Here is a 14098-nt window from a genome sequence, read left to right as displayed (position 1 = left end):
CATTTACCATGACAATAGCTCGGGCATCTATTTTTATCTCTTACTTTTTCTCCCTTGCATCCATTTCTTCACCCTCATTCTTGGTCTACTCCTACGCATCTCTCTTGCCTCTTCACCACCCTTGTTTTTGTTCTAAAATATAAATAATTTGCTGTTCTGCATGGCTTTTTCGTTATTTCTCATTATCACTCAGCATCTTTCGCATTCTGAATGAGCTGATTCCACATAATTCTGTTTAACTCGAGGAACCTTTGCTAATAACTCTGCTGCTCTTCATTTGACTTTTCTCAGAAATCAGAGTGTCTATGATTTGTTAGTGTCTATGGCCCTCCTGTTACTACCCATCCTCCATTCCCTTCACCATCCTCATCACCACCCCTCCCTTGCTTGCTTCCTCCCGTTATATTTCTGTGTTCTCCTCCCACTTTCAGTTCCCCTCTCTGTTGCCATCCAACCTCCTCTCCCATCATCATCCTCATCCTCGTCATCACCACCCCTCCCTCCCAATGATACTTCTCCCACAACCAGATGGGTACAGGGGCTAACAGATGCGCTCTCTATTTGGGCTCTCCAATGTAACCATGGCCGTACTGGACCATGGTAATGATTTAAATTGGAGACAGAAGACGACAGACAAGATACCGGAGGACATCCAGGCTTCTAGGAGGAGCTACTTGTTTACATTCCCCCGTCTTGATTTGTAAATGCACATGTCCTATCAATCTATTTGCGCAACAAATTACTTCAGCCAATGCAATACATGCATGAACTCAACCAGTCAGGGCGAAAATATTTGACCTCTTTTTTCTTGTTTTTTTTGGGTGCTCCCTCTGTCATTTTATTATAAGCAGTTCTAACTTGTGCCTCAAAGGGGGTAAGGAGTCATTGTTAGAAGATTCACAATGTGTGCACCATCTCCACTCCTGTAGGTGTTCCGACCATCATATAGTCACTATGAGAGCAAATAAAAATTTAAATACTAGCATCGTTTTCTCTCCTGGGTAGAGAGGCATATCTAGATTAATGTCCTTCCAAGGGACTTCAGTACCATGCCGAGGCTTGAACCTATTATCCTCCAATCTTGAGTCAAGGGTTAAAACCCCTTGGCTACAAGTGAAAGAATACAAATTCTATATACAATGTCTTTCTTTACAACTTCTCTAAGCAAACACATTACAGAACTAAAAGATATCTTTATTACACTTTGATGACATCATTCTCGTCCCCCCTCTACTACTCAGAAGTGTAGGTAGGCTTACAGCATGAACATATTGAATGCATTTATGGATTCATTTACCATGGAGCTGCTTGGGTTAATACCAAGCTTAATTCACATCGATGCAAGCTTGCTGCTTGTCTCCTAGTTGTATACATTAGGCAAGCAGCAAAGATTCCTGGCTCTTGACAGACAGATACTGCCACTGGCCAGTATCCATAGACAAGGAGGGTGCCTCGGCTTGAACAAATCATGACCTCATTTCACTTTGATGATTTCTCCAAACATGAGAAGGGTCCTTGTAGCATTCACAAAGCTAAGAATCAGATAAAGTTTGCTCGGAATAAGATTCGATCAGTTTGAAGTTCTGTTTCTTTCACTTCTTAGTCACACAAGTGATATGTATCATATAGAGTCATGTAACATAACATGTTCTGGTAGACAAGCCACTCATCAAGTTTTAAAGAATGATATACAAGTGATATGTTACTGATATTATTGTGTGTTATGTTATTTTCTCTCTCATCTATTTCTTTTATCATAAGGACCCCTTAGACAGAACAGCTGTGCTGTAATGGCATGGCTGAGCAGGGCGAACCTTCCAAAATTATTTTTCATGTTAATATGTACGTTATTATTGATATGGTTTTGTGTACAGAAAAATATAATTAATCAATGGGTCGCTATGGGGTCAGTTTGGAGTCAAATTGGCTGTGTGAACAAGGTACGTGTTTCAATGCAAAATCAGAAGTCAATGTCAAAGGACCTCAAGGAGGAGAGATAGCTACCTTCTATCACCGGTCCCCCCCCCCCCCTCCCTCCCTCAAACAACAAACGCATCACTGGTCTAGGCAGTCAGCTAGGACTACATACAAGGTAAAGGTTTAACAAGAGTAAAGTCAAGGCACGGAAGAGGAGGAGGAGTAACCTGATCATTTGCTCATCCCACATCGATCCCATCAGGGAATGAGCCAGGCAGGGCAAACCTTTGTTCAAGCACCGGTAGAGAAGGCATGCTGCCCTGAACAGACGGGCAACTGGGCTATACTGGATGAGAAGGTAGTAGCTAGGAGGGAGGAGATGGGAGACATTTTGAAGCCTTGTTCCAGATTCAAAGACAAGCCTTTCTGGGAAGTAGACCGAAGCAATTGGTGCATATTTCAAATTACTGTGATGTCTACTGTTCCAGATTTCATATCATCAATGATAATGGTTATGATTAGGGTTGCAATTTGGTTTTAAGCTACAGTAGGTTTTGGGCTTAGGGTAAGGATTAGGTATAGTTCTGAGTTGACTGGGCCTGTAAAATTATTTTTTTTGATGCATGCTGGCCTACATATGGGCAAGAAGGAACTAAACTATATATTCTCCTCTCCCATTTTACAGACTAGAATTAGATTTTATGCTGTACACAACACCTTCATCAAATTGGCAATATGGTAAAAGTTATTTTCAGCAAATCAAATTTAGTTTTTAAAAAAATTGTGGCTTACACCCAGTAAATAAGATTGATTGATTGATCTCTAATTGAAAACATGTCAGAACAAATCTTGGAACCAGCGGAATTTGAAATTTTGCCTCACAAAAAGCTGTAAGAATGTTAACCCATTTACTACTGAATTCTCATTCATTCCATAGGCTTCATACAGGAGCTACTATATTCCAGAAAGCAATGAGTTAAATATAAAATGAGCATCAATCAATTGAATGGATCATCAAACCACGCTATTAAAACATGTGCACTGCCGAACCTTCCCGCTGGCAGTGGCACAAATATATAAGAATGCCCAATTTCAAGACCAATATTTTCACTTATTTCCTTTTCACCTGGCATCAAACTCTCCCCGACACTGTTCTAGATCCAACACCTTGTGTTCTTGGCGAGAGAAATTGGGGTAATTTCCTCCAATTCAATGCCCCAAATTGCCTCATGAAAAATCAATAGTCCCCCTGTCAAATCAATAATTTACACAAACTAGGAAACATGACCACACAGTGAAATAGCCCATGTTGGAAGAGTAGAGAGAGAGAGAGAGAGAGAGAGAGAGAGAGAGAGAGAGAGAGTAGTCTCAAGATCCCCCAGGACTGCCTCATCACATATCACCTAAAAGCTAGACCCATTTTCAACTAATACTATCACCTTGACATTTCGCCAAAATCTGATATTTTCACACTTGACAACCAAACATGTTCAGCGGAGTGTCTACTGTCCTTTCAAGCTCCAGTAAAGCTAAACGAATCGTACTTTCATCTCAAAGAAGAAACAGCATCAATGTAAGATCTCTCAACTGCATGTACTTTGTATGTCTATGACTTGTCTTGCAGAAGATTTCAGGACATTTATACGATTGTAGCACTATAAATGCTGTCGGCAAATATAGCTGTGCACTCAATTCCTTACACTACTCAATTTTTTTAGATCAAATCTAGACAAAAGTTTCCATAACCCTGAAGCCTGAACCTAACCCCAAAAGCAAGCTACAGCCAATTAAAAGTACTTTCCCACATTTTGGATGAAAAACAAATAATAAAAACAACATAGCATACGTTTAGATTTGTTGGATTCTGGAGAGATGTTTAATGGTTATGTATCTAGCTAAGGAACATTTTCTCTGAGGCATTTGTTATTTCAACTGCTTCATGTCTTGGCACAGAAACATTCTGCAGAGTACTATCACCTTTCATAACAAACTTGTTCAATATTTACAAGTTCAGGGCAGATCACCTAAAGAATAACCATCCAAAATGGTTTACCACGAACCACATGTATTACACCAATTGTTTAGCTATGGGCCTACATGTACTAGGGCTGGGAAAATAACATCTGCTCAATGCCGGAAGGGAATTAACTTGATCATTATTTTAACATGAGGTAACCCTAGTCGTTTTTCACATGTGAACAATTTACTTTGGGGCTATATTTTCGATATATTTTCATGGTATTCCATAGAAGACTCAATTATTCTTCTTTTACATTCTTATGGGGGGATGGAAAATAGACTTAAAACATATTTTAGGCTAAAGATTTGGAACAAAGATAGTTGAAAATATATTCAGAGTTGAACGTAATCAAATAACATATTTTCTGTGCTGTTTTCCACTTTTTTCTGATTACTTTTCGACTATTTTATTTTGACAAGGGAATGTCCTTCTGGCTTCTAAACAGACAATATGAAGATGTGACAGTAATACCTACAAACTCCAGATGAACGATAATTCTCACCTTCGCTTTTGTATTTGACTGATTTTTCCCCAGGGGCTCATCAGCTCTCAAATAGGTCAATGGCCTTTAATAATTCATGATGAATCCGGTGCACCTTAAGAATTAGCAGTTGGAAAAATGATTGTGCCATCACCAGTCAACCTTGTTACGTGCCCTTGGTGACATCATAATCAGACATTAACACCTGCAAATGCCTTGGTTACCAAATAATGTATCTAGGTTTATTATGATGAAGTCTGAACCTGTCTGACAAACTCATGAACTAGAAAATTTACAAACGTGCTAACAAGTACCTGGTGGGATGGGAACGTCTTTGTGGATAGATCAAGGAGTTAAAATTTATAACTCTTTGAATAGATTAGCCTGTGCGCACTTGTAAACTGGGATGCTTCCCAGAGGAGTGGAGAATGTCACGTGTAGAATCCTAATATTTACTGTAAAGCACTGTGGTCGGATTTATGTACATGTACGTTGTAACTGGTAAGGTGCTATATAAGAAACAGTTATTTTGATCATTAATGAATTTCATGGTATCCAAAAAAAATGATATATATATATGTAAATGTTTATGATAGAACATTTTATTCATAAGATTTGTTAATCGAATGGTTCAATATTCTACAGGTTTTAATTCTGAATATAAAAAAGGAAACCTATCGAATATCCAGATTTCTGAACCCTTCATCATTTTTGGAATCACAAACCATGTTTTAAGTTCTTATTAAACTAGTATGTTTATATGACCAAGCTTTCTTATATTACATGTACATAGATGTGTTTCAAGTCGATTTGTTAATAAAGGTATTTAAAGATAAACTCCAGTACTGGTAAAAAAAAACAAATTAATTCTCACAGAATCAAACGAAACTTACACTGAATGTTCAAGCTTACAAATAAATGACATGTGCCAAACAATTTTGGAAGAAAATGTATACTGGCTGAGTAATGAACATAGAAAGACAAGGAAACCAAGGTAGTACCATCCCCGACACGATGTGTGTTGTCCCATATATAGCTTTCTATGTGAGTGTTTGTTACTTTACCAAGACTCGGTCAAATTTATTATGATTTTGATGACTCCAGAACCTTGCAGTGCACACCAATACTTACATGCTACATGATCAACTGTTTCTGATCCTTTCGCACCTTTTCTTTCACAATGCAATCGCATTACCAGTACTAAAGTTTAGCTTTAATATCTACACATACACACCAATATTGATAGGTGTGCACTTTCAGGCAGCTGACTTCCAATAAAGTCAAGGCTTGCGCTTCGTACAGAAGAGCACAGCATATTAAAATGAAATAAGAAGTATTGATGTTCCTCATATATGCAATATCAAGGGGGCATGCTTTATCAAATGACTGGACGAGGTGTTCCCTCGTGCAATTTACACATACCTGAAGAATTGGAACATTCTGTGTTGAACAAACATCACAAAAATTAACCTCTCTACACGTGTTTGCCGCAAGATGTATTCATTTGTAACGCTTGTGTATGTTTTTCCTTTCATTGTGCCCCCGCTACAGCCCCGCTGGCAAAATATTCAGTCTTTCAAAATTGGTTTTCATTCGATTTCTCTGAGCGAGCGGGATCTCTATTCACGAAGGGAAAATAATGTGCCATAAATTTCCATCCCGCACAAAAGGCGGAAGAAAGGATAAGAGTGCAGTGGACAAACAGACTGACAGCCCAGCACCTCCCTAGACTCCACAAACATACTTTTTGTCGACGATTCGGTTGTTATTTCTTTACAAATTACTTATATTTCTGGGATAGTCACTGTAGCTTACATTTGAAGAAAGACCATTCTTTCCTATCCCTGGGCCCCAAAACTCAAGGTTGACCCATTTATGTCATTTTATTGTCCCGATATGAATGAAGCCTCGGCTCTCATTGTTGTGTGCAGGATTTGATTTCATGTTAAATGTTCATTCAGTCTCTACATATTCATATTCAAAATATATATGTTTTCCACTTTATTTGTAAAAACTGCTTCATCCGGACTATAATATTGGCTGAACTCTAAAATCATTTCTTTTATCACCATTCAAATGGGCAAAAAATACTAGAAAATGTTTTGAAAAGTAATTTACTCCAGGAAATATTCCTGGGTTCAACACTATAATGGTTCCACCAAGCCTATTAAAAGAATTAAATCTACCATTTAAAACAAAATTACTTGTCAAACATTTAGATATTATTAAAAAACGCTCGGTTATGATTATTTTTTCAAGCATATCTTCCCATTAGAGTATTTGGTCTGATGATTGGATGGATCATAGGGAAGAAAAGAAAACTTGACTCTTCATTTCACTCAAGATTTTACATGAATAATTTAGGAGAAAAATATTGAAAATTGAATTTTGCGCAAAGAAAATAGAGCATAACTCACAAATTGAATTTCCAATCAAATATGAGTACACTTCTTTACTAGGGTAATTGATGAGCAGTTTGTAAAGAATAAGACAATTTAATGATGGCCCCTGGGCATACACTCAGTCTCAACATATAATGCATTCATTTATGAATAATACAATACAGAATGATGACACAAACACAATTACAAGTATTCATGTACATGTGCTATTGCATTGTGAACAGAATTGTCATTGTGAACCGAATGAACCATACACTCAATGAGTAATAGATTATTGAACACACTAAATCCATCACCATGATTTATGGCTGGTTTTTACCATGCTAATGGAACAATTATATCTGTGGGGGATATTAATTTTTTTGATGGCTTCAGTTGAATGGTTTGCTTACATCATTAAGTTGTACAAAGAATATACTTCGTTGCAGCACACTTATATCAGTATTATAGAATAATGGATGGGCAGCAATGTGTGCAAAATGGATGTAATACAAGATTAATCCGAGAGGTGATTTGATATGAAGTTGATGGATGAGTATTAAGTCAGGTAGTACAAAATATCAATGCGTCTCGTCGTTAAAAAGGTGCACTTCAAAAGATTGATTAAGGAGAACTATACAATTTAATCTTATGCATGGCGACGAGGTAAGAAAATTGTACTTTCAAACTGTGATATGACTAATGTATGTCTACTTTAGAAGTATTCCACACATAATTATTCACAAATTTACAACAAAACAGAAGGTTGGTAATTTTGTTTTAACAAATCAATCAAAACCACTTGATTTCTTTTTAAAATCCTGATTTAATCATCGTTTTGAATCAGTATTGCTCTGTTTTGGGCCAACCTGACAAACAGGTTCTGATATTCAGATAAAGAAAAATATTTGAAGGACCCGACACACTGTATATGTAGATGAAGTATCCATTATCAAATGCTTACTTGGGGGAGGGGTTGACTGTGTTCTTAGTAAAATGATTGAGAGACATTATATTCTTGTAATGTACCTTAACTGGATAAAAATGTCAATTTTCAGTGTTTCATAAAACAGAAACTCTTTCTGATTTCAAGGTATTTGTATACAACAAAAAAAATCCTCAGTAAAAAACAATATACACATAAAAAAATATTGATCAAACAATTGCTACAATTAGTGAAATATTCTTTTCTCATACCTCCTGTACATGACCCTGACCCAGATATATTCCTCAAATTATTCTTTATTTTGCCTATAGATCTATATAACCATCTATTGTAGTGAAGGTCCGTGATATAAGAAAGATATTTGATTTTCTAGCAAGGGTTAGTGTTTCCCTTTAACATGCTCCTGGTGCAAGCCAGGAACTCTAAAGAGGTGATGTTTGTTTGATGGATAACCAGTCCATCATCACATGGGACCAGATGAGGAGCGGGGCTGGTGGGGTCAGTAGAAAGGGGGTGGGGGGTTCAACCCCTACTCATCTCATGGTATTTTGAAAGTTTGGTTCTTGTCACAGACCACAGAGAAGATAGTCCTGAGTTCATTAGAGAGAAAGGATGGGCGCTTCAAACCCTATACCACACCACAGTGTCCTAAGACTAGCCTATCAACATGTACTGCATCAGATGAGAGAATTGATCGGGGCGGGGGGCACTTCAACCCCCATCCCACACCTGGTTCTGATCTATAGATCAGATGAGAGAATCGGGTTGGTTCAGGGGGGTATGATTGGGTTCAATCCAACCCCCCCCCCCCCCCCCCACCCTCAACCCACAGAATTCTTAAAGCCTGGTCATTATTATAAGGATTCATTTGGGAGGGGGGAAAGGGGGGGGGGGACTTCCAACTCCTCCCTCCCCAAGCCACGGAAATCTCAACAGTCAATGTTACTTTAACCCTTTGGATGCAGTTTTATTTTCCATTGATTCCAATCAGAGTTACCTTAGGCTTTGTATTCAAGTGGTTAATGATTAGCCCTTCCATCATCACCATAGACCAGTTGAACAGAGAATTGGGATGGGGGTTGATTAGAGGTAGAGTTGGTGGCTTCGAACCCCACCCCAACACCAAAATATCCTATAGAGAAGGTCCTCATTCTCAACTAGTACGTAAAAGGGGCGTGCTTCAATCCCCATTCATTCCAACGTAACCTTTAAAGATCTTTGAGTAGCCCTTACATCATCACCATAGACCAGATGAGCGGAGACTAGATTGAAATGGGGGTTGATTAAAGGTAAAGTTGCTGGCTCCCAACCCCACTCCCTCATCATTATAATCTCAAAGATTAGACCAGATGCGAGGAGACATAGACTGGGGGTTGCAAGGTGGATATCTCTAGTACTATCTCTGTCCCCTTTATAGTCAAAGTCATTGTGGGCTTAAAGGAGGCCCCCCCCCCCCCCCATTCCCAGTTCCCATCCAAAGTTGGGCAAAATTCCATAGTTCTCTCACACTTTCCTTCATAGCACTTCAATTGCTAAATTTGAATTTGAATTCAATGAATGTGCTTTGGGCCACAACAGTAAAGTTGCTCAAATACACTCTTACAGCGATTCTAAGGGTGCGTTCAATCGAATTTTCGAAGCTAGAAGCTTCAAAACGCCGTTACAAAAAGCAAGGTCACTGCGGTTTGCGTTCAAGCGATTTTTCATCAACGCTGATTCTAGCTCATTTCGAACCAAACCACTGCGCATCACACTGCGCAGTATGGCCCAGGAACTTCGGCGCGCGCTTTCTGGAATTGTTTACGGCCGACTGTCGACTGCTGTTTTGAGCATAGATCGCAATAATAAGACAAAGAATGAGAAGGTGATAGAAGGAAGAAACAAAGAATAACATAAGGAAAGACAGAAAGATAAAGTCGATAGAATGATTAAAACAAAGAATAACATAAGAGAAGGTGAAAGAAGGAAGAATCGAAGAATAACATAAGGAAAGACAAAAAGACAGAAAGAGAGAGTGATAGAATGCTTAAAACAAAGAATAACATAAAAGGTGATAGAAGGAAAAAACAAAGCATAACATAAGAATAGAAGGAAGAAACAAAGAATAACAAAAGAGAAGGTAATAGAAGGAAAAAACAAAGAATAACATAAAAATAGAAGGAAGAAACAAAGAATAACATAAGGAAAGACAGAAAGAGAATGTGAAAAAAGGAAGGAACAAAGAATGACATAAGGAAGAACAGAAAGAGAAAGTGATAGAATGATTAAAACAAAGAATAACATAAGAGAAGGTGAAAGAAGGAAGAATCAAAGAATAACATAAGGAAAGATAGAAAGAGAAAGTAACAGAATGATTAAAACAAAGAATAACATAAGAGAAAGTGATAGAATTATAAAAACAAAGAATAACATAAGAGAAGATGATAGAAGGAAGAAACAAAGAATAACATAAAGAAAGACAGAAAGAGAAATTGATAGAATGCTTAAAACAAAGAATTACATAAGAAAAGGTGATAGAAGGAAAAAACAAAGAATAACATAAGTATAGAAGGAAGAAACAAAGAATAACATAAGGAAAGACAGAAAGAGCAAATGATAGAATGATAAAAACAAAGAATAACATAAGAAAAGGTGATAGAAGGAAAAAAACAAAGAATAACATAAGAATAGAAGGAAGAAACAAAGAATAACATAAGGAAAGACAGAAAGAGCAAATGATAGAATGATAAAAACAAAGAATAACATAAGAAAAGGTGATAGAAGGAAAAAAACAAAGAATAACATAAGAATAGAAGGAAGAAACAAAGAATAACATAAGGAAAGACAAAAAGAAAAAATGATAGAATGAAAAACAAGGAATAACATAACGGAACAGGCCACGATGGTATAGTGAACGCAAATTGCATGCAAAGCGGGCGCGCGGTTTTTCCCAAACCGGAAGAGGCTTCGTCATACAATCATGATTGAGAACTCCGTCCGTTCAATCGAATTTTAGCGACCGTGATTCTTTTGAATCATGATACAAAACGCATCTTTTTCAGCGTTTCATGTTTGTGTTTTCAAACACGTTTATTTTTACGACCGACGAAAAAATCGCTTGAACGCATTGCGTTTTAAACTAAACGTCTTTAGAAACCGTGATTCTAGGGTGAAAAAGTGTCGATTAAACGCACCCTAAGTGTATAGTGAACTGAATTGATGCAGTTTAAAAGTCAAACAGTCCTACAATATTCCTCTAAATATTTTAGTTCACTACTGTTTCTTTTCTTTTTTCAAGCCCTGTACTTCAATATTGCAGTGTTCTATTTTTTGTTCACCATAGCTTTAAGTGGCCAGGTTGATTTGAGGTCAGACCTTACTTCCTGTCCCAGAGTCTGGCGTCCAGAGCTGATGATGCTATCAATCAGTGTACGCTCAAATCAAATTTTGAATGGAAGTATTTGGTTAATGAGATGCAAATTCTAACACAAGATGTGGAATTCCACCATCTCCCACTCATGACCATCAAGGTACATTGGAAACTAATGATGGGGGTGTGGAATAGTCAATGCAGCATGTCAATCATAAATGGATGTACAAAATGAGCAGAGGTGGAATATTAGTCTGAATACATATAGAGAGATGAGAGCCAGGAGGGTGTTAACTCTGTAATAATATAATAGTTGTTATATGAATTAGTTTCCTTCTGGTTCTAACAGATGATATAATTTTTCTTTCTTTTTTCCTCATTCTCGTTGATAATTTGCCTTTTTACAACCAAAAATGGCACAAGTTAGAACGAGCAGTACCAGTACAAATCTACAATGATAAGGCAAATTTTATTGACGTTATAAAGAATGTCAAATGTTTCAGACCTTTCACGTGTAAAGCAATTCGTGCACATATATCTGGATTATATCATTATAAATATTTGATATTTTCTCTAGCAACCGATTGATTTGATACAGCGAAGTAGAAGCTACACAACCCTATGTCTCGCTTTGTAACAAATCACAATTGATCTTTGATATTTTCTCTAGCAACCGATTACAGCAAAATAGAAGCTACACAACCCTATGTCTCGCTTTATTACAAATCACAAGTGAAATGTAATAAAAATGTATGCTAATAAAGTGCACGATCTCGGAGCTACAAGACGAGACTGCATGAGGATAGTGAATAGAGTCGATAGGAGGAGGAGGAGGAGTTCCCCTTTAAAGTCTCGGACTGAGCATAGTCATCATCACTTGGTGATTGAGGATGACAGCGAGATGCTGAAATTAGAGACAAGGAATCGGGAGGATGATTTCACTTGATTCCTCCCCCAAACCAACCAACTAGACTCATGCAAGACTCAACTACAGTTTTATTTATCCTCCTCATCAAGAAAAGTGTTGTTTTTATGTTGCTACTTCAACAAAAATACCCCCTTCCACATGTTTATCTTTATTTTATTATCAATATAATTATTTGTCCAGGAACAATGTTTAAATTTTTCTATTTGACTTTACAAATTTAGCATTTTGTGGAGTAAGAATTCTGGAAAAACCTGGTAAACAAACTAGTCCACCAATTTCATCACTTGCATGAGCTCACTCTCAATCTTCAAATTAAAACCAGTCTGTGCATCGGAATGTCTTATCCCATGAAAAAGACACCTCTCTTTCTCCCTGCCCCCCCCCCCCAACCAACCATCTCCGTCCTCCTTTCTGTTCTATTCCTTGTTTTTTCCCCCTTTTCAATCTCTCTCCTAATCCCTCATCTTTCCTTATATTTTGTAATGATCATACCCTTCAATTCTCTTTCATTCTCTCTCCATTTTTCCTTTTTCTACAATATCCATTTCCTTCCCATGAAACATTTACAAGAGACCTGGCTTTTAATAGAATACAAACCCAGCTGCAATCCTATGCAGGTTATGTCAAGAAGGTCTATAAAACTCATTGATCGAAGGATTAAACATACTCCATGCTTTAGTTGTATGTATATTCAAATATCGAACAGACCAATTCTGAATTTCGGCACCTTTATTGGTATAACAGTATATTAATCTTGGAAAATTCAATACATCTTGTCCTGAAGCTTGAAGAAAAGATACAGATTCAAATCAGGGCTTTCTTTGAGAATGCATCTCAAGATCGCATCTTAAGATTAAGATTCTCAAAGAAGGAGGGTCAGAGGGAGCAAAACTTTGAACTAAATCTTGCTTTTGAGAATCGATGAAAGCTGCACACGTGTTTGCTTGCAGTTGCATAGAGCTCAACTCATTCTACGATGGGATAAAATCAAGGTGCCATTTTTTCCCACAGAGATTACATCTTAACTTGGAGCCTTTAAAGACTGCGTGTGGGATGGATGGGGATTAACACTTTTGGTGATGACAGATAATTGTTCAGACCTTTAAACTATTACTATTGTAAGCAATATATTTTGCAGATTACTTCCAATGCAAACTTAAATTCAACAGTTAGCACTGACTGAGGTTATAGTAGTATTCTTCCACAATGCATACCGGTACAAGATTATGAGCATTAACTTCTGTCAGCTTTAAATAAAAGCAAAATAGAATGAAATTTAAAATTGAATAAACAATTGTGTACATTTACATTAAAGTGAAAGTGTATGTAATGTAAAGACGCAAAACCATTTTCTTTTTTAAAATCGTTCCCACTTCAATTTAGAATTGCATTGTCAAACTGAGCATGAATGATTTACAATATAATATAGATACTTTATTCTCCATGCAAGCTTAACCTTTAGCACCTTGAGCTGCAAATCTTGCCCCCAAAATAAAGTTTCTGCCCCACACACATGTATCAGGTCGAGGAGCATCTTGCTTTTCTTTTTGAAACAGACACAGAGACATGTGATAGAACCTTCTTATCGTATCCGATTTCATGGCAAATTCAACAGTGAGATAAGACATAAACTTGAAAATTTGGTAATCTGGCTTTAAGACAATTCATTCAGATTGTTGTTTGTTATGTTTTTGGTAAGGAATGGGTTGGTGCTCGATGTTTGTAGGAACATGATGATTTCTTGAGTACCATTACTCCTAGTCAGAATGTTTGGTATCCAATCAACCAGTTTGTCAGATGCCAATCTCAAGGCAAAGCCTCATTCATCCTGCTATGATTGCTTCGTGATCCAATGTGTCATAATCATGAAGAGGTTCTTCTTTCCCTCACTTTCACCCCTCACCTCCTCTTGCCTACTCTCCATTCTCCTTCCTCTCTCTTATAACACATTTTTGTTGTTTCCCTCATAAACATATCGAGAGTGTGATTATTCAAAAAATTAATGCAAGGAAATTTATCTTTAAATACAGAATTCATCAAAAGAATGTACTTTTAAAAAAGTGTTAAGATCATTTT

The sequence above is a fragment of the Strongylocentrotus purpuratus genome, unplaced genomic scaffold (genome assembly GCF_000002235.5).
Source record: "Strongylocentrotus purpuratus isolate Spur 01 unplaced genomic scaffold, Spur_5.0 spur5_scaffold_3, whole genome shotgun sequence".
Classification (NCBI taxonomy): Eukaryota; Metazoa; Echinodermata; class Echinoidea; order Camarodonta; family Strongylocentrotidae; genus Strongylocentrotus; species Strongylocentrotus purpuratus.
The sequence above is the reverse complement of the archived record's forward strand: the minus strand, read 5'-3'. Positions refer to the sequence as shown.